At 38.2% G+C, this 19,291-nt stretch overlaps 1 protein-coding gene across 1 annotated transcript in view; it reads right to left on the bottom strand.

Annotated features, from left to right (window-relative positions):
• tnmd (tenomodulin) overlaps positions 1-19,291 on the bottom strand; it is a 107,064-nt gene that overhangs the window by 45,004 nt on the left and 42,769 nt on the right. The window lies entirely within an intron of this gene.

The raw sequence follows: 19,291 nt of genomic DNA, 5'->3' as shown, positions 1-19,291 counted from the left end.
AGAATTTGACAATTTCTTTTAACCCCTTGAATATTATCAAAAATATAACAGCAGGATATCTTCAGAGTAGCAAGAAAAAAAAAGTATCCCGTTAAAATATTAGATGGATAACAGTGACTTGTTGAAGTAAAATATTTGTGTTTGCAAGCTAAAAGGTCAAATGTAAAAATGCACTTCCAGATCTTTGCCTCCAGAAATCAAAATAAAGACATTTTAAATCTCGGGTACAGTTGAGGTTTTCTCTCCAGTGTGTTGCCTTTAAGCGATGTTGTTTATCACAACCGCTCGCTTATGTACTGTTCTTGGACACGCATGGATAGTTCTTAAAATTCCCTGTCTGAAAAATGATTCATGCCCACCAGCTGAAAATATGCTATTAATATTTATGTGAAGGTTGTGTTATGATGAGAAATATATTGCTGAGTTCATCTTCATCTGTCTCAGTGGCAAATCAGAGCCTCGCCAATGAGACGCATGATTAATGAACACACTCAGATGGGGAGTCCATCAGGATTTATATCCCCCATCAGAACCATCTCAATGTCCTCTAACGCTCTGATGCAAATTTAGCTTTCCCTCTAAACCCCTCTCTTCTTGTTCCGTATTTAACATGTTTTGTGTTGGCTTGCTTGTACGGGGCTTCGAGGACATGTACTAGATGTGGCACATTACATACAATGATCACTTCTCTTTTTCTGTGGGGGAGAAAGGAGTAATGATGACCAAATGGGATATAATTCCTAATGGAAGATCAGTGTCAGAATGGCACAAGCCAATAAATCTCCATTAAAACGGGTTGCAGCAGCCTGGGCTCTGAAAAGAAGTCGAACCTTGTCAGGAGAAGCAAATTAAGATGGGCTTGAAATTTAAGTGTCAATTGAGCAGTTATAGATAAAATTGGAGCTATTAAACCTCCTGAAAGTCTGTGCAGTGCATTAAAGTCCTATTTGGGAATTTCTTTTGTATTAACATAAAGGTGGGAGTGAGGGAATAGATTTTGGAGGCTTATTGATTTATACTAAAACAGTGAATTACATTTTCAGCAGGCTATCTTGTCTGATGAAAATCCAGCAGCGAGAATCTCCCCACCACACCAGGTTGAAATAGATAATAATGTATTACAACAGTTTGACTTAAACTGGTTCAATAGCTAAAGCTGCTGCTGTGCACAGTAATTGGCATTCTGAAAATAGAAATGAATAGCCTTTATAAGGCCTCCTTCAATACTTATACTCAAGTACATAGGAAAAACCTTCAGTGTTATTTATGCCACAATGTGTAGAAGCCTTTTTCCAGCACAATGTGGTATTTTACCTTTATGTATTGAGGACAGGCTGTTTGAATAGATGCACATATTCCAATATCCATGTTTAATCATGAATAAAAAAAGAATGAGATTTAAAAGAGAAAATGTTTATGAAATCCAAAGAAAACTATAAACTGATAAGTCTATAAAAGTTTAGATTCACATAATAATTAAAATCTTCAAAAATAATAAAAACACTCATCAAATCCATTCCTGTTGAAAAATCCTGAGCTGCAATTTGACATTTATGCCCACCCATCCATCCATCCATCCATCCATCCATCCATCCATCCATCCATCCATCCATCCATCCATCCATCCATCCATCCATCCATCATCTTTCCCTTGTCTGTGGAGTATTTAGGATGGAAACCTAGACATCCCCCTTCTCAACGATGTTTAGGAAACCCAATCACCTTCCCAAGCCAGAATTAATATTTAATCCGTCCACTGAGTTCTGGATCTGCCTCGGGGGCCCCACCCAGTGGGATGTCCCAGGTAGCCTCCACACAGAGTTGCCCAGAAGGCATCCTTACCACATGCCTGAACCACCTGAACTGACTTGTCAGCGGATTGGCCACCTTACCATGATGGACGGGTTTAAGTACCCCTATAAACCAAGGGGATAAGCGAACTGGGCCTTCTGCTCCTGGTAGGCTCTCTTATGGAAAATTGGCCCCAGAGGAGGGGACAAACTAAGGACCTCAGAGGGACACCAACACACAAATTGTTTCACCTCGCTTGTATTAGGGGGGGAAACAAGGCCTGCTACTGGAGCTAGGCTTAGGGAAAACTGAATGGTGAGTCCCTGGTGGTCAAGCCTTGGCTTTGATGGTTGGCCGGGCTCAGCCTAAAGAGATAAAGCGACAGGAAAAAAATAAATACACCCTGAAGCTGCAGAGGCAACAGACTGGTCATCAGAATTTGAAGGAAAAGTGTGAATGCTCTTCTCATGAAAAAGTCAACAACCTCATCAGACCCAAAACGAGTGGCTAGCACCCTCAGTATACTGATTTATTTAAAGGTTTACGTGGTCCTGCCACATCTGGCTGCATCAGAAACCTGTAGAAGAGATAAACCTGCTGATAAACTGAGACAAACAATACACAACACCTGAAAGACAAAAAAAAACTGACTTCAAATAGCTTAATAGTAATAATAATTAATTCAGAGACTGACAGAAGTTGTGAGTTCTTCACATTGTATTTTTAAATGAACAACATACTGTACTTGCTTCAATTTCAAAGAGAAGCCCTGCCATCATAGTTTATGATGAGGAGGGGAGGACAGTCTGGAAAAAGTCCATTAGTTTTCAATATTTATAAAAATACTGAACAGCCAAAAATCCGTCAAATTCTGTAGGGAAATCTCTACAGTACAACGACTCGAGGAGGTTACAATGTGATATTTATGGTAACAAAGATGCACCACGTTTGATGCAAAAAGACATGTGTACCCACACGGCAAAAAGGGAGCTTAAAATAAACCATTTTCTCTTGAAATGAGTGTATTTGTCCGTAATTTGAACAGGCGAGTTTAAATGTTCTGCCAGTGGAATAAGCATTTTGCACTTAAAATATGAATCACTCGTCTCCATCCTATTTCAAGTGCAGTACATCTAAATTATTTTATTTTAGTGGTCAAAATTCTCTTTCCAATGGCAGATAATCTTATTCATCTGCTCAAATCAAGGACAAATACACTCATTTCAAGACATTTTTGTTACTCTCGTTTAGTTCCCCTTTTGCAGTGCAGAGGACCAACAGCAGCAGGAATGTTGCAGAGAGTACAGTCAGAAGTTTGTTGGGCGGCAGCAACAAACAAGGCTGGCACCGACAAATCAGCGGAGAGACACTGGAAATCTCATCCTACACCTGATTGAATATGATTGCATATTACTTTCTGCTAGTCAGCTGTGAATGAGACAGTGATTGTGACAAATGAATAAACCAGATGATGCAGATAAATTATTGCAAACTCTACTGCTGTGCTCTGCCCGAATTAGCACTCTGCTCCACTTTCCTGAATCGGCCACATTTCAAAGAATTTCTCACCTCAGCGGCAGCAAAGCTAGCGCCCCCCCTTTGTATTAGTCCATGTCATGGTGCTGTTGAAGATAGGACCCAAGAGCAGAGACTGAGTGATGTGAAAACAGTTTTTGATAGTGAAAAAAATAGGAAAACTTACAGGTGATTTGCATGGGAAACAGGTAATAGAACGCAGGTGATGAAATCAGCCGGGGTAACAGAGAGAGTAACATCCAACGAGAGAATCCAGCAAACAGCAGAGACAACCTCTTAATACAGAGGCAGGGGTGGAGAAACCACAAGCAAACCAGAGGAGCAACCGGGGGAGATTAGAAGCAGGTATGAGTGAAGGAAAGCATGGGACAGTGAAGGAGAGAGACTAATTAACACTCGTGGAAAAGTCGAAAATATAAACAGAAATGTAACAGAAAATAACACAAAATGTACAAAGAACAGAACACAAGAATAAACTAAGAAACCGAACACAAAGACATGAAAAGGAAATACTCAAAATACAAGCACAAAAGAAAATCAAACACCAAACACCTGGAGACGGTGTCAGCCCAGGCCTGAGGTAGAGTTTCACAAACAGATCTACAGACACAGGAGCAGCACTTTCATTTAAGTCAGAACCATAGCATTAAACCAGGAGTTACACAAATTAGCATAAAGTTTCAAATACACCATTGACAATGTGAACAGACACAGCTTCTCTCTCATAGATACAGCAGATGTCCTGTGTTTATTTCCTTTGATGCACATAATTCTGCCTTACAGCTAATAATACCCCAAAACTCAGCTCCTATGAAAAATTATATATTATATAGGAACTATCAAAAATATGTTTTAATACTGAAGGCTCAAGTTATACCTGAATCACAAGGAGCACAACTCACAAAAAGTCATTGCTAAAGAAGCCGGCTCTTCATAAAGTGCTGTGTCCATGCATATTAATCGAAATTTGAGTGGAAGAAAATAGTATGTTAGAAAAAAGTGCACAAGAAAGTGGGATAACCACAGCCTTGAGAATATTGTGAAGCATAGTTCATTAAAACGTTCAGGGGAAGATAACCAAGGTGTAGAGTGCTGCCAGAGTCTGCAGTCTAACAAGAAGCAAATACGATGATTATAAGTTCACACCTGGTGTTTGGAAGAAACACGAGGCTAAATTAACTAAAAGTATCAGTGTCTGAATATATGAACCAGGAAGACAAGCCTTAAAATCAGAAGAGAAATAAAACCGACAAAATAACACTTCTTAACACTAACACTACTTGAGAACACTTTCTCAAGTAAATTAAGAAGATACCATCCAAATTACTTGTTCTGCATGCATTATCTTTATTGTTCAAACACCCACTTCCCGTGTATGTGCAGTTGAACAGCAAATAACTGTGCAACTGACAGTAAATTGTGTGGCAAAAAAATAAAAAAAATATGTCTCCTTTCCAAATGCTGTGCTCCACAAGGCTTTCTTCCGATGAGGTATCAACAGATGCGAAGATTACGCCTCTTGCATAAAGGTAGCAGTGTTGGTAGCATTTTTGACAGATGTAAGCTGTATGAGTTCTTCTTCAATTTGGACACACATCTAAAATCATATCTGCTAAGTATGTTCTCCAAAATGCCTATTTGGTTTCATTGATTATGGTTATATGAAAGGTGTTTTAAGTGCAACAAAGAAAAAAAACATAGCAGAGGATGTAAAAGTGAAATATTAAATATTTGTCTTTTTCTGGCATCATTTCTTTCTAAGTACAAATAGCAGACAACGATCAAAACTAGCAACACTCCCTTGAGGAAAGCCTTTGCCTCAAAAATCTTCTGCCACTTAGTGGTAAATTAAAAATGACTTGGCTAGAAAGATTCTGGTTCTGTTCAACGGTTGTCAGCTCTAAACTGTCAAATTCCAACAGCTTGCACAAAAAACTTTTAGACATGCTGCACTTCTTTATTTTCATGAAAGACATACAGTGTCACAATACTAAGGTGTTTGGTTATTTATTAGTTTTTAGGTTTCTTGGATTGTGCATCTATCAGCTGGTGTTTTTTTTTTTATATAGTTGACCTGTGTTTCATGCCCCTCTAGGTTCCAACCCTAGTTTTTTCCCCTGCTGCATGTATTTCTGTTGATTATCTCACACCTGTTTGTTATCCAGATGATTTTTGCCCAGCATATTTAAGTTCCTGGTTTCTGTTCAGTCTACGCTGGATCCTCAGTTAACCTGTTGGTTTATCTGGTCCGTTAACTTACCTCTGTTAACCTTTCCTGAAGTCCTGTGTTCTGGTCATGACAATTATTCACCTTTATGACGGCTCTGTGTCGCCTTCGCTGCATTTGTGGTCCTTGACAGCCGCAAATCATGACAGAAAGTATAAGCGTTATAAGTAGCTTCTCAAAATATCAGTCTATAAATGCTTTTAATGGCATTTAGTGGTAAGTGGCCTTTTAATAGGTGTGTAAATGCTTTTTGTGAACCAAAGCCAACACTTTTCTGATGAAAATGCAGGTTCACATGTATACTGGGCATGGAGCAGTCTCTCCTTTCAAGGGATGCATCAGTTTTAAAATGTTAATTTCAAAACCCTTAAAACACCTCATTATATTGTTCTTGTAATTTTAACTTTTACTAGTATGACTGGAACATGTCATGCTATACAGCATTTTCTGCTTGTTGCAGCACACCATTATTCAGCTAAGTAAATAAATTATGTTCTGATGTTTTTTTCTCTCATTAAAACGGTGATTTTGTCTTTTTATGAAAAACCACAAAAATAAATCTATCTGGTATTTTAATCTACGCAGATGTAAATTTTATTCTTGATACTTCAGATTTAATTGTGGTTTTTCACCCTTGATTATACAACTACTTATAGCAGACACTGCTCATGAGTACATGAAGCTGCTGATACTGACCCAGTTTACACACAAGTGTTGTCATAAATCCTGATTGTTGTGGACCCAACAACAGGCAGGAGGCAGGTGATATCATGCTGAAGTGAGTTCGATATTGAACGGAACATCCAGGGACTTAAAGCACAGAGGAAACAGGTGCAGCAGGAAAACCCCCACAAATACGTGGAAGGAAACTATAAAATCTGCAAAGGAATGACTATCACTGTAATCTTGCACCCTTTTTGACTCCTCAGTATTTACACTCCTCAGGCCAAAGTATCTAAAAGGAAAATGGTGGAACACAAGTGAGGACCAAGGAAACATAAAAGAACAAAAATTACTAACTAGATAAATCACAGGAATGGCAAAACATTAAAATTTACTAAATATATAACAAACTCAAAATCACTGACTGCAGAATACATCATCTGACCACTCAACTGATTTGCATTATACAAGCTAAACCATTTGTAGACACCAGAATTTCTTGCCTTCCCATAAGGTGACGTCCCTGAGCATGATAAATGTTGTTGCCATCATTTATATATATCAATGGCTGCCATATGTTATAATTAAAACTCCACTGCCTACTTTGTTTTTCTGTTGTTCTGACATTCTAGCACACAAGCACCGGATTTATTTCAACTTGCGATCGATACGTTACAGCAAACATAACAGAATAAAATGAATTTAAAAGTCACCTCTGCTCTATAGAAGTGTTTCCATTAAGTCATTAAGGTGGTTGAAGTCTATCCTCAAAGCATCCGCTGTGGTCAAAACATCCCTGCGTGTGCTTTGTTATCGTAAAGTTTTACCAACAATGAAACGCCATAAAATAACAGATTTCATTTAGCAAGTGAAGATTACGGGAACTGCAGCTACTAATGTGCTAAAAGCTGAAAGTGTAGCAATTTTGTGTTGAATTTGATAAACTACCAACTAAATTGATATTACCTGTGTTGAGCTACATGTTATTTTATTTGCAAACATGTTTTGCCAAGAACCTAACCTGCAGTGGGGTTGACTAAATGTAGATGCATACATATGTAGACTTAATCAACGGTATAACTACTACTCTTTAAATCAAGGTTAAAAAGCTCTTTGTTGCCTTTAAATGTTAATGTTGAAGTTCTTAGTCCAACTTGTCTTATACCTTAACCTGCTGCTACTTCCTCTGCAATGTTTTCCCCGACTTTGAATTGTCTTGTTACTGAAATGTGCGATACAAATAAACTTGCCTTGCCTTCCTTTACTCAAGATAGCTTGTTCGCGGTTGCATTTGAGGTTTGCATGAGGCAACTGTATCATGCAATTGCATTGGTCATTTGTACCTAATAATGTCCTGATTGTAATACTTCTACTGAGTCCTAAACTTTTTCACTCAGTAAGTCTATCACTTAGAAACAGTATTATTTGTGTTAAACATTGTCGTGTCAGAATTTCAAACAGGCCAATGACTAGTTTACTGATATTATACATTTTTTTTAACTAAAGTTTTATCCTTGAAAAGGATTTATTTTTATAAACAAAAATCAAAGTTTGCAGTCATGTTGCATAACCTCAAAAAAGTAAAGGTTTATTTCAGAAATAACATATTTAATCACTATGATAATACATTTATGAATTATGGTATATATGTGTGTTCAATCTAAGTTATTAGGAATGTTTTTTCCCTGCTTATAGTTATAAAGTGAGAAATAAATGGCTGGAATCAGACAGCAGTTTCTGAAGAGATGCCGTCCTCCCTTCACATAAATATTCTTTTCTATCATTAAAAACTTCCACTAAAATTTTTATTCTCCGAGTGCATCATCTCCTCCCTGAGCCTTACTTTCTGTAACTCATCTTTTAGAATAAACTGACTTCTTTGATTCATCTGACCATTCTTTGAAACACCCCGCAGCCCACTGAAAATCACAGCCCGTGATTTCTTGAATTTGACATTTTTGAATTCAAACGAGTTTCCTCTTTACATGCGAAGCTTCTCACTGTAGCTGTAAGCAACAGCGTCTCATCTCGAGCACGGTGTCGACTCCCAAACGTCTCACCAGCCTTACAACTTCCAAGAGCACGCTGAAGTGCAAAAACAAATCTCAGAGATGGTTTATAAGAAATCACCAGGAAGGCAACAATGCGGTGATGTACTTGGAGGGGCAAAACTGAGAGATGTATTTGAACACTTGTGCAGAAAGCAAACCTGCTGGACTACAGTGAAACACTAGATGCGGAAGGAAAGCTCCTAATTAAAACACATGTGATTCGTTTAAAAACCTGCCTTGCAGGTTCTATGATAGCCCTTCAAGAACTCCTCATATCATAGCACACCTCCGACATTTGCAGAGTACGAGATAAAGATTTCAAATTTACACCAGCAAGAAAAACATTCAGGCTCCGGAGCGAAAAGCCTTCGCAGACAATGCCTTGTCTATTTCCTCTGTTCAAGGTTTCTATCTGAAGTGGTTCTTAACAACCTCCACCAAGACGGTTTCAAGCACAGACTCACAGGGAAAAGGGAGCGAATGAGTAGCGGCAGGCAGAGCCAGTCCTGGAGGCTGTTTGTGCGAACGGGTTGTGGTGTGGCACCCGAGGACATTAAGCAAAGGTCACGTAGATGTTGTTACAGGTGAGTGGCTCGCAGTCGGCTCTGGTTTTGTGTGTGTGTGTGTGGAGGAGGGAGTCGTGGGAATGAGAGAGATGAGCTGATGACAATATGTCCTCTTAGTTGTCCTTGAGGGTTAGAAGAAAAAGGCTCCAGTCAGGCGGAACTGGATGCCTGTCACTCATGGCGGGGTGGTAATGGCCATGGAGGCTGTCGAGGGGCTGGAAGGTTGGGAGATGAGGGGGTGAAAAAAAAAAAATGGCGTGGGGGCAGCACATTGCACATGGCCTCCTGGGAGCCATAGGCAGCACCGTGATAGATCGAGGTGGGCAGCAGCTACGACAGTCTAACCACCCAACAGTGTGTCCTTTTGGTCTTAGTGCTCTCCAAGTCTTTGCTGGTCTGAAAACAACAGCGAATGTAAAACCTTAAACTCTGTTTGACAAAAACGGGTCAAAATCAGGCCTTCTGGGCCGGTGTTGTAGTCTATAGAAAAGAATGTAGCGTGAAAGAGATGTTTGCACCAAATAATTAACATTGTAGCTGACTGTATTCACAGAAAGGAACCCTACCTGTGACAATACTTCATTTATTTCCCAACAGCTACAATTAAATGCTACAACACAGCGAAGGTTACAATAAAAACTACTAGGCAAACATTAGTTTGATGGTAAAACGTAAAAAAATTTAAAAGTTGATCTGATTCTGGTCTCTTGATATAAAAACAAAGACACAGGTAAATTAACATATATTGCCAACATTCAATATCACTGTAACATTAAAACTATTTTATATATTTTTATGTAGAAGTTAATTTTAATATTAAAATAAGATGAAATTATTGTGTCTCTGTCAGGTCCCTTCTGATTTTAGGTCCTCGCCATTCACTGATTTTTTTTTTTTAATTAAAATTAATCCTATTCCAGTTGGAGAGAATCTTGCAGATCAAGACAAAAGTTTAATCCAGTGTAAATGACTGAAAATTGTTGGCTAAAAGACCACTTAAAGGTCTTATTATTTAATTATTTTTACCAATGCGCTAAGTTGAGGAAGACTTTGTTAAAGGTTATAATAAACTTGAGCGAAATGTAGTGGCAGTTTTACGGTAAATACGTAACATCATGCTTTTTCTGTCATTGTGCTCTTAGTAAAGTCACAATTGGAGCGTGATGAGATGATGCTCTTGGTACAACAACCTTTTCAGAGTTTGCACTTAACTTCCTGACTAAATGTTGTAGCAATTCTAAAACAAACACTCTTATATCACAGAATGTTATCTCTTTTCTGTCAGTTTCAAGAAATAAATTGGAACCTGTCAAGTTAATTTTAACGAGCTGACTTGCAGGATTTGCTGCCCTGGTAGCAATTCACCAGAGGGCTGCTTAGGTTACTGAGAAACAGAGCAGCTGTTTTAAGGGAAAAAGGCTCAGTGCACAGAATATTATGAGTTTTGTTTAATTGTTCTCGTGAGCCTAAAAAGTTGATCTTAGCTGGATTTGCTGCCCTGTAAACCAGCCACCAGTAGGCTGTTTATCTTACAGAAACACACAACCTAATTTCTGTCGACATTCAAAGTAAATATGATTATTACGCAGAATATTAGCCCGTTCCTGTCACTGTTCTTTCAAAGGTTGCAGTTGGAGCCTAAGAAGTTGATGTTAGTTAATGAATTTGTTGGGTTTTGTGCCCTAGTGGCAAACTTGCAGTAGGCCGCTTGTGTTACTGACAGATACGAGCTAAATGCTGGAGCTTTAAGCAAGCTGAGGTAAATGCATTTTAATCAGCGGAGAGTGAGAGAGAGCATTGGCACATATGTCAGGTCTATTATTTATGACACTCGTGGCGTGAAAGTCTTCAACATTTGCAAAAGAATCTGTACAGCATGGCTTAGCTAGAAATCAAATTACATATGCTACAGAGTCAGAGCATAGAAAGGTAATACTAGTGTTTTTTCCCTAAAGCCGTGTAGCATTGCAGTCTATTGAAATGCAAAGCAGTTCTGTAATATAAGGGGGCATTGCTTAAGTACTTAACTAATTTTTTTATTCATTACTATTTAGGCTAACCATTTCTCCTGTCCTTAAACCACTTAACTTTCTGAAAAAAATCTAAGCTCACCTAAAGCAAGCAACCCAAAATATGTTTTTATAAATGATTATTGTAGCATGAATATCAGTGGTACCAGACAATTTGTGAAATTTGTAAATTGCCAGAACAGGGAGGGTTTTTGAATTCATCTCTATGAGCAAATTCCCAAAGTCTTTATCTAAACTGATTAGTCCTCTATCCTCGATATTTAACGCTCAGGTGTTCATACAGAAAGTTTTAAATGCAATACAATTTTTTTTAGACTCAGTTGCCCTCATAGGTCACTAAAGCCTCCTGAATGTTTTTCTCAGATGTGTTTCAGTCTTCAGATATTGACTTCTTTGAGATACGGTCAGAGGGGAAACACATCCTCTCAGAAACTCTTACGCAGAAACATTATGGACATTAAGAGTCTCTTTAACCTTGTCTAAACTGTGGTTTTATGTTTGTTTTTTACTCATACAAACTATATGTTCAGCACTTTTTACTCTCACTCATACACCATCAGGCTTTTCAGTCAAACAACGCCAAGGATGATTTATATAGTGCGTAGCGCAAGCTGGAGGGACTTTGAAATTTTTATAGTCTTTTTCTCAGCTCTCTTAAGGTTTGATGAATCAGAGAAATTATCGCCTCTGAAATGTCAGTCATCTTTTTTTTTAACCTGCCTTAAAAGTCCTAATGAGTCAATTAAAGCCCAAGAAACCAGTAGAGCCATGACATTTTCCATGTTGCAGTATTTTGAAGTTCATTAAAAAGCAACACCCCATTAGCATCTGAAAAAAAAGACCACCTTTTTAATGCGTGTTTACTTCTAGGGCTGTAATACCTCATTTTCTTCCAAAGAGCACAAACGGGATCTCTAATAAGCCTAAACTTTCAAATAAAGATGTGATACATGTTACTTCAAGCATGTTCCTCCAATCATGTTTACATATTTTCGTGTTTTTTTTTCACCAACGCATTCTAATTTTTGCCAGTTTTGAGATAATAAAGCGCATTTGAAGATCAGAAAAGGTACATCAATACCAGGATTTGTGGTGTCATTGTAAAAAAAAAAAAAAAAAAGAGCTTCACCTTGTTACCAATAACAGTACAACTCCCCCACTCGGGTGTTTAAATGAAAAAGGTATCCACGTTTGAAGCAGAAGACATTATTAAAAGGATTCCTGAGGAAATTCCTGAATGCCACTCTCAATAAACTGCAGATAGCCGTGCTGCAAGGGCGCTGAGTCACTCAGAGTTTGACATCTCTGCTGCTGCAGTATTGTTGTTTATGAAATGTCAGCCATGTGAGTAGTACTGATATTTATTTACTTTCGTTGCTTTTACTTGTGTCGGACGGCACGATTTCCACCTGAGAAGTGATATTGTTGCAGCGTGTTGCAGAAAAAAAACCCAAAACGGAGACGCGCTGCAGCTTAAGCATCACACGTCTCATAAATGATTTAAGTAAGTCGGCTGTGTTTTTCTCTTAGGTGTAAAGGGAATCTTTTCATGTCTTATTTCTTTTCTCACGCAAAGCTTAAACTCAAGAATTCGGTGGACTTTTTTTGATCAACTCAGCCTCGCATCCAGTGATGCCGAGGAAACTTTAGGTTCTCCACTGCAGACTCTTTGCACTTCGAACGCCAGAAACACAATTTCTTTGAATTTTCAGAGCTCAAGTGTTCTTAGACAGATACTCATACAGCGCCTTGTGAAACTATTCATACCACTTAAACTATTACAAATTTTCCAATATAACAACAATGAACTTCAGTGTATTGTTTTGGGATTTTATGTTACAGGCCAGCACAAAAGGATGCACGATTAGGAAAGGTTTTCATAATGACTCTGCAGGGGCTGCAGTGATCTAGAGTTTGGGGATGATCCTGTTGTCAGGTCAAGTATTTGTTGTGCAATCCAGAAATCTGGGCTAAATGGAAGCCTAGCAAGAACAAAACAAAATTCAAAAGAATGCAACAAAGAGTCTGATTTCTAGGTTGTCGTAAGCCACGAACGGAGAGACAGTTAATGGGTGAAACTTCTCTTCTGCTCTCCCTCACCTGGAGAAACCTGTCCGCCCTCCAGCGAACCTCTCCTCCCCCCCACTGCTCAGACTGCCACCCGGATCCTGCCTACCATTCCCTGAGCTCTAATGTCACCATCACCAGTAGGCCTGTAGTAAAATTATTCTGAACCTCTCCTCTACCTCATAGTTCTTCCTTCTTCTGGCCAGCAGCGTGCCGAACCAGAACCACTGCAGTCCACCCAGGTCCAGTCAAAGACATTTTTTTTTTAATAAACTGTTTCTCTGAGTTTCTCTGCATGTCAGAAGACTAAATTGTGCAAGAAAACATGTTAGAGGCTGCAAAAGATTAAGACTGGTGCAGAGATTCACCTTCCAGCAGGACATCAACACCAAACCTTTAGTCAGAGCTGCAGTGGCATTATTCAGAATGGGTCGGTCAAATGCCAAACTCCAATGAAGAATCAGGAGCAAGTACTAACAAATCTTTGTTCACAAGTGCTTTCATAAAAAAACAAAAAACAAAAAAAAACACTTTTTCCTTCCAGTTCACAATTATACACATTTTTTTGTTTTTGGTCTATCACATTAAAGCCCAATAAAACACATTGCCGTTCATGTTTTTTAATCTGACAAAATGGTAAAAAAGTTCAATGAGGATGAATACTTTCATAAGCCAGGATGAGAAGCCCTCTGCTGTCAGTCTGGTTGGCAATATTTAAATTTTTTAAAGTGTTTTGTCTTCTTCTCAAGGGTAAAAACAGAACGTTGCTGTCACACACTGAAAATATTCACTGCTAAGTAACCTTTTACAAAACAGCTAACAGTCACTGCCAGAATAATTAATCCTCCACTATGATAACGACAATGAGGGAGAAATACTAACACCCACCAGTTTACCCTGACTGCATCAATATTACAGATATTAAAACAAATACAGGAGAATTTGCTGCAATAGAACACATTTGGCTGTGATAAAAGTAGAGACAGGCTCCAATGGAAACATTACTTGAAAATGAGGATCCACAAAGGACATAATTACAGCTGGCATAGAGCCCCCACCCAGAAACAGCAGTGCAGATGGCCTTCTCACACGTGAACACATGCTTCTTCATACCGTGTGTTGTGCATATTTATGTACGTGTTTTCCCTTGTTAGGTGATTTATAAAAAAAACAAAAAAAAATCAAATATAAGACAGAGAAAGGAGGGTGCAGCGGTTTGATTGTTTGTAGTCTTGCGACCATAGGGATTACGCTTGTGGACACTGATTACCAAGCCTGTCAAGTCTCAAGGTCTAGTGAATTGGGATAAATGAAGTAGGCATGCTTTGCAGCTGCCATACGCACACAGGCTGGTTTTTAGGGATGCCTGCTGAACACGAGCAGCAACGTCTGGACAGGCGCCAGCACGGGGAAAATTCAATTTAGAAAATACTGGTCAGTCACTAATGCGTCATCAACTTAGTCAGAACAGGGTAAAATGAGCCCACTGGCAGAGCATGACATTAATCTCACTGAAGACAGCCTGACAGAACATTACAGTATGCTGCTACATGTTGCAAACTAAAGTAATGCAATGTGAGCTTGTACAGCGGCAATTTCATCATCACTCCATCTTTTGTAATATTTTCTCTCTGTTTTAGAGTCCCTGCATACAGCTGAAACCAGATATTTACATACACTGTGGAAAAAACAGTAAAGCATACCAAACCTCTTCTGTCAGTTTAGGTAATTTAGGATGTTTAGGTTAGTTAAGATTACTTATTTTTTTATTGACTAAATGATTAATCATTTTGAGAGATTTTTTTTGTTAGTTTCTTCAAAGTCAGAATTTCACATTTCTTTAATATTTGGTATAGTTACCGGATAAACTGTATGATATCCTTCCAAAAGCTTCTCACAATAGTTTGCTTGAATTCTGTCATGATCTTTGGGACTTTGGTTTTCTGATCAGCTTTTTTTGGGTGTTTTTATTTTTTATACCCATGTTCCCTTTGTAGTCTATCAGCAATTTCTTCCATTTCCTCAGTTCAGCTTGAGTTACTTGCCTTGCCTCATAGCTGCCGTGACATTGACTGCAGTGAAATTATTTTTTATAGGTTGGCTACTGCGCTGATCTTCCTCCACTTTCTCCACTGCTGAAATGTCCTTTATCTTTTCTTTTTTTCCCCCTCCAGGCACGCTTTATGGTTCATAAATAGTGAAAGAGTTCTTAGTCCACCATTAGTTTTACATGAAAAGTATTAGGGAAATGTGTGTTTTCTGTGTACAAGGAAAATTAGTAACTTCACTCTCGCCAGATGGATGTAGTTCTGCCAAGCTCCACACGGCTCCACACATCCATTTGGAATTGCTGCCATTTGGAGGGATTTTAATACCACATAAAATGGACGACCCAATCAGGATCAGCAGAAGGGATTTTCGTAGATGTGACGTATCAGAGAAGCGACTGGTAACAATTGCCCCTTTTCCATTGCCACTCAAAAGCCTGGGGCTTTGCAAATCATGGGTAGCGTTTCCATACACATTTACCTGACTAATTTCATTTACCCACACTTTACTTTCCCGGGGCTTTAGTCCTCCATTTTCTTGTTTTTCTCAGGGCTTGTTGAGGGGGCGGGGTTGGTGAAGTAAGAAAAACTGTCCGCCACAAGGGTGGAGTAAGGAAATAAGAAGTCTACAAACCTATCAAATTTATAACCTTAATTTATCACAACAAGTTGTTTTAAGATATTTTTAGGTGAGAAAGTACACGTCTAAATTTCATTTGTGCAGTCGGTTCAGGAATTTGAACCTGACCAGGAAGACTGCAGTGTTAAGGCCGCTGCGGTGGCGTTATTACTCAGCCAGACAGTCTGATTTCCCTCTGATTGGACCATGTTCATCGTGGCTGAAAAGACACCCTACAGGGTTTACTAAGTTAGTGGGGGATATTTTCGAATAACAAATATAAAAAGTTAAAATCTTGGTTGGATGACAGACAGAGAGTGAGAGACATGAAACCGAGTCAGATTTTGGCCTACAGCCTTCCAAAAAAGAACTACTAAACACACAAGTTACACAAATGTAGCAAACGGCTGAAACTCGCTATTACACAAACCAAAACATATGAAGGCGCATAAACTTATACAGATGTTCTAATCCAGGAGGCAAAAATGGCCAAATTAGGTGAAGTGGAACACTCTGACCTGGGGGAATAATGTTCCTCCGTTAGATATTTCCGTACTTTTTGCCGAGCTCCCTATTCCACTGGGAGTGTTAAGTAGAGCAGAGCGTCTCTGCGCAGTTGGACTCAGATCAGGTGAGGATTGCGCCATCGCACGATAGTAGCGTACTTGTAGGCTTTAAATAAAATTAAAACTTTCATCTATAGGGTCAAGTATCAAGTGACTTGGTGCTGGAGCTGCAGGTAAAGATGTATTGATATATTACAGAGTAAAATGCGATCCAAAGTCTGCACATGTAGTCTTTTACTTGTAAACTCGACCACATCTACTTTGCTTTTCATCGGCCGACTTCCTGTCTGAATGATCCGCTCTACTCCAGATTGACGTGGAGTTGCCGTGGAAAGGCATTGTGTCGCAGCAGGTGGAACCACTCTGACTAGAGTTACTGGGATCAGCTGTGAACAGAGGTGTTAAGTAACTTAGTACAAATACTTTCTTACCTGATTTAAGTAGAAATTTTGGTTATTTATGCTTTAGTGGAGTAATGACTTTGTAGCCTACTTTTTATTTCTACTCCATACATGTTCATGCAATTATCTGTACTTTCTACTCCTTACATTTTGAAAATAGTCTCATTACTTCAGTTTTATTTCAGCTTGTTTTAGTTTTGGCTTGTCGATCAAGTGCAAAAAAATAAAAAATAAAAAATTCAGACGTATAGAGCTACCAGAACAGAGTTACTTGAATTGTGGTTGGAGGCAGAACTGCATCAAGTTGTTTGCCAAACGCCCCCCAAAAAACTTAAAAAGAACAAAACGTAGAAGAAGAACATTGCTTTTTTAGGATTTTTTGTTATTTTCCTTTTTTTTGATAAACTGCTAGGATTAATCATTCATTTTGACAACACTGTATACCGACAACCATACAAGGGTAATTGTTAAAAGAGGGTAATGCACAAGGGAAAAAGACTAACACTCATCAGACATAAATAAATTCAAATACAGAAAGTACAACAGTAGAATAAGTTAAGAGACTAAGCACAAATGAATTAACTAGTATGGAAACAGCAAACAAACAATAATGAAAACAGAGAAATAAATTGAATATGGCAAGACCTAGAACATAAATGAACAACAAGGAAATGATGAAACAGAAATGAAAACCGAAACACGCGGTGATCGTAACACCATTGAAATTTAGCTCGGACAACCTGGAGTGTGACAACACCAAAACTTTAACTAGGACTTTAAAATACCAAAACTCATATAATGAAAGCTGTAAAAAAAAGAATCCAAATCAAGGAAATACAACAATATTTATGGTTTGACTCACCTATAGATCTCTGATTTATGTGCTGTAGGAGAGATGGAAAGTGAACTTACAGCATCGCTTTCAATGTGTTTCTCTTTAGTTTTTATTTTCGGCATTATACAAACTGGCAGTTACTCTAACATTGTCAGTAAATATTTCTTCGAGCAACAGAATAATCTATGAAACTAGATATAAACACACACTGAACTTAAGGTATCTTTTTTTTTTTTTACGCTGACCCATTTAGCTGGTGAAACCTGGGGGCCAGCTCAGCATCCTGTCTCATAAGATCTCCGTCTCCAGTGTTTATTTGGGAGAAACAGTCTCAGACCTGACAAATTTTCAGCTTGTTATCTTTCACAACGTCAACAGAAATTTCTGCTTCAGCATCAGATCAACACAGAGCCCACAGCATGGCCATGCACAGTTTGTCAGCTTCCTCTTACCATGTCTAAAACCTATGCAGAAAAGACATTATACACAACTATTTTCATAATAATATAAATTAATGTGGTCTTAAAGAAATGTCTGAGACATACTTTAACTCTTGCTCGAACCTTTTGTGTTTTGTATAGGTTTTAAGCACTTGATAAAAGGAACAATAGTTTCTGATGAGGTTTACTGATTGTTATTGTGATGGAGACATCTGCTATACATGGGCACTTACTAAAATAAGATTAGAAATTAAGTCCTGAGCTGAGAAAAAACAAAATATAATGAAAAGGAAGACAATAATGCTGATTTACTCGTTGGGGTGCAAAACTTTCACCAAAGTTTTGTATAAACATTCCTGTTTGATATTTTCTAAAGTAATCAAGATAAAAACAAAAGCAAAAGAATCTATGTTTCTGAAGTACATGAAATATATGATTTGAAGTTTGAGTGACACTGAGTTTGAGTGAACTTTTGAGTGAACTTTCTTTTAGCCTGAGCTGGGACTGAGATTTCCTTTCCCGTTGCAAAACGTCACGAAATACATCACAGTTTATTTTTTTTTTCTTTAAAGCTATTGGTCTTAACAAAAAGTTCTTTAGATTCTCAGGTGTTTTGAACTGGCTGTAACTTCAAGAAACACAGTATTATCTTACGCATTAAAAAAAGAAAATTCATTTCAAAATTTGTGCCATTCAAGCACACAACGTACCGACAGACTTCCACATTTGTGTCTGCTCCACTGGGTGTGCACAGAATGGTGTTTTTTCAAACATAATGGCCCTGTGGTACTAAAGTGTAGAATATAATAAGCTGTAATTGTTTCACAACTGCATGTGGCTATTTTCCTTATCTAAAAGCTTTGTTGGTCTGAAAGTTTTATTTCAGCTGCCTCACACGCATCTCCTTTGATCTTTTACCTGTTTTTTTCCCCCTGCAATTATGTCAGCTGCTGTTCAACTTCTGCCAGCTTTACAGGTATTAAATGAATTCGAGTTACTTTTGTTTTCAGTTGCTCTTTTTTTTTAAGTGGCTGCCCAGAAACCCAGATGAATGAATGAATAATTTATTTCAGAGGTTCCACCAAAATGACCAAAATGTCACAATTGATACATAGAGATATTCCTCATTATGCACAACTGTGAGACTGTATACCCTACAAATACAAAACCTTATTAAGTGAATATGTCTGAAAAGGGATATGAAGAAGTAGAATATATTAAAACATATTAAATCATAACCCATTATCCATCCTATAGTCCTTAACATGTATTATATTATTACTGATGAACATGTATATTCTTACTGATGAATGGGACCATGAAAGGTGGAGTTATCAAATGCTGGGTGCTGCTGTAGGCATCTTTAGTCATATTAAAGTAAACAAAGCAACTAAGCATCATTGACACCGGGCTTCTAATAAAATAATGCTCTATGCTGTAGTAGTTAAATT

Source organism: Fundulus heteroclitus, chromosome 23 (genome assembly GCF_011125445.2).
Source record: "Fundulus heteroclitus isolate FHET01 chromosome 23, MU-UCD_Fhet_4.1, whole genome shotgun sequence".
Lineage (NCBI taxonomy): Eukaryota > Metazoa > Chordata > Actinopteri > Cyprinodontiformes > Fundulidae > Fundulus > Fundulus heteroclitus.
Note: the sequence above shows the minus strand (reverse complement) of the source record. Positions and strands in the feature narration are given on the sequence as shown.